Raw genomic sequence first — 2,929 nt, 5'->3', positions numbered from 1 at the left:
CAACTGGCCCATGTCTCTGACAGAAAATAGCCCATAATTGGCCCAAACCTGGGCCAGAACAGGTTATAACATCGGTACCAGTTCTCAGCCATAGGTCAACCATATTAAAACCAGCATTTAACCAGAACTTCCAAAACTGAGCCATAACTCAGCCTAATCTTGCCCAAATTATATTAATAAATAAATCACACGAAAAATTACTTTCAAATTGTTTGCCTTTTTATTAATCAATAGCACACACACAAGTCAATAACACTACAACATTGTATGTGTTAAAACTCTTCTAGTATAAACTGCCAGCAATAAACAAAAGTACTAGTTTGTTCAAAAACATTATTGGCATGAATCTACCAACAACTTAAATTACAAAGCAATTTCATCCTTAGTAAACAAACAAAAGTTTAGAACAAACTGATGATAAAAAACCTTTGTGACAGTTACATTTGTGTGTTAAACGTAGCTTGCCCAAATTGCCAGCTATACACAAATACAGAAGTTCATTGAAATTAATATATAAGCATGAATAGAAATTTAAATGAATTACCATGGGTAAATACAAGTTTAAACCAAACTGAACTTAAAAGTTAGTTAATTAGAAACTTCATGTGTATGTGAAACCAACTCTACAGCCAGCCAGCCAGCAAAGATACAAGGTCCAGTTAAAGTATTAGCATGAATCTAACTTAGGTAATTTCAAATAAAACGAAAAATTAAAACAATACAATTCATAAAAATGAAACAAACAATCAAGCACTAATAATAATCTATGTGTATGAGAAAGTGTTCCTATTCAGGATTGTCCTCAACAAGAAGTACTGCTTCTGCTTTCCAGCGTCTCTTTTCTTCTCAGCTCCTCTTTCCATAGATGTAAACATTACAGCAGCCCACTGTTATATAAAAGAAAACAGATGCAAATCAATAATTGTTATGAAGCAAAAGCCATATAATAAAGTTATTAAAAGCATAATGGTATACTTTAAAACAAACAGTTAGATAAACAATTAGAAGAAGAACCTTTTAGGATGAACTGCTTCTGTTTTCTTCCTCAAGTTGCTTTGGATGAAAATGGCTGCGTTGAATGTCTAAATAAAATGAAACATAGCTTAGACCTTAAAGAGGTACTTTTCATTTAGATACAAAGCAAATGAGCAAATGAGATATGTTCTAAGCATGTATTTAAAATATATTATATTAGGAATATCCCCATTATTAGTACCAAGAAAATTTTGTCAAATCAATATAAATGAAAGAGAGAAGAACCATATACTGCACGTCTAAGGTCTTCACAATTGCTGTCATACTTTATCCACCTATGAGAAATTCAGCTTTGCAGATATAATTCTAAAGATTTGTCAAGTATTGATTTTGGAAGCAATTAAATTAACATTAAATTAAATGGTGGCCCTGATGTACTGTCACTAACCTGAATGTCACCTCCTCCTGTCCTGTGAGCATCCTTGTCCCACCTCTTTACCTGAAGCAAACACAGCAGATGATTAACAGAAAATAATTTCACAGTATTCTATATATTCAAAATATTTGTATTTTTACCATTTTCCTTTGTTTTCAACAATGCAATTCAGGTAACTAAAGTAATGTTAGGCTATGGTCAGTTCTTACTCACCTAATGAATGAAACCACTGTCCAGCCCTCTGTATTTATCAGCTTTCACTGAAATCACAATGTGACTATTTAGCCATATAGAGCAATCTTTTGATATATAAACACAAAGATGCAAACATGAGCCTCAATATTTAATTTACCTTAATGTGTCTATTGGAATATACACCCCATCATCCTTCTCTTGTCCCACTCCATAGTCTTCATGTCTTGATGAACACAGACACACTTTCATCAAAAAAGGAAATTAAACGTTACAGAAATACATTTTTAAATATGTTTTTTATATAAATGTTCTAACATCAGGAAGACCAGATAACCAAATTCGATTACTTCATTATAATATCATCACAGTTATTCTTAACCTGATAGAAAACAGCTAATTTAATATCAATATAACGTTAATTGTCACACATTACGTTACACACGAATCACGTAAACGTTTGCAATCCTTTATACGTTTGTAAGACATTTAAACAAAAACAAAATTATGATTGTAAAAGTTTAAATATTTCAGGTACTTACTATCTTTCATCCTGCTGCCTTTGAAATCTGTGTGTCCGTTATGATTGATTGACGCGGTGTAACTGCTACTCCGACGGTAACCCCGCCTATTGGTTAATTTGATTGGCCGCCGCTCGGCTTCCGTTAACAGGAAAGCTCGTCTTCTGTTATGTGATTGGCCAGTGGCACTCGCCTTTTTTGATTTGATTGGCCATCTCAATCATTTTTGACAAGGTGTTCAACGTAATGCTGAGTTGTAGGAACTGGAGAAACGGATGACGTTAAAATACCGCGAGAGTGATTTGAAATCAGAATGCTGTCCATGATCTTTCGAGTCGCTCTCGCAGTACTTTGATGTCATCCGCGTGTAGGTTCTTGTTGCACTTCATAAATAAACTGCGCATCCTTAACGTAACGCGAAGGTTAACAATACATTTTGTTTATTTCTGCAGTATCTAACATTTGATTGTACACAATGATAGTTTTACTTAGTCATTGAAGTCAGCAATCTTCAGCACAGTAACGTTTATTTCTGCAGTATCTAACATCTGATTGTACACAATGATAGTTTAGTCATTGAAGTCAGAAATCTTCAGCAGGAATAAACTCCTGCTACAATGAAAATCGCGCAAAAGCAAGTTTAAATAAAAACGATCCATGGTGCTTCTCAAAGCAACGTTATAGAAACTTTTAAATTCAGAAAGAAAAACTTTTGGAAGTTCAGGGTCATTTGAACAAAATAATCTTGACCCATGATCTGAAGGCAAGTTTATGTGATTGAAATGTAGACAAACATTATTGTCCA

General features: G+C 33.6%; 1 long non-coding RNA gene across 1 annotated transcript; it reads right to left on the bottom strand.

Annotated features, from left to right (window-relative positions):
• Positions 1-1,622: 1,622 nt before the first annotated feature.
• On the bottom strand, positions 1,623-2,612 carry LOC141281421 (uncharacterized). Its single transcript, XR_012335725.1, has 3 exons — positions 2,146-2,612; positions 1,764-1,848; positions 1,623-1,688 (listed from the first exon to the last, which is right to left on the bottom strand). It is a non-coding gene; the product is annotated as an uncharacterized lncRNA (long non-coding RNA).
• Positions 2,613-2,929: the final 317 nt, after the last annotated feature.

The sequence above is a fragment of the Paramisgurnus dabryanus genome, chromosome 22 (assembly GCF_030506205.2).
Source record: "Paramisgurnus dabryanus chromosome 22, PD_genome_1.1, whole genome shotgun sequence".
Taxonomy (NCBI): Eukaryota; Metazoa; Chordata; class Actinopteri; order Cypriniformes; family Cobitidae; genus Paramisgurnus; species Paramisgurnus dabryanus.
This window is presented reverse-complemented; position numbering and strand designations above follow the sequence as displayed.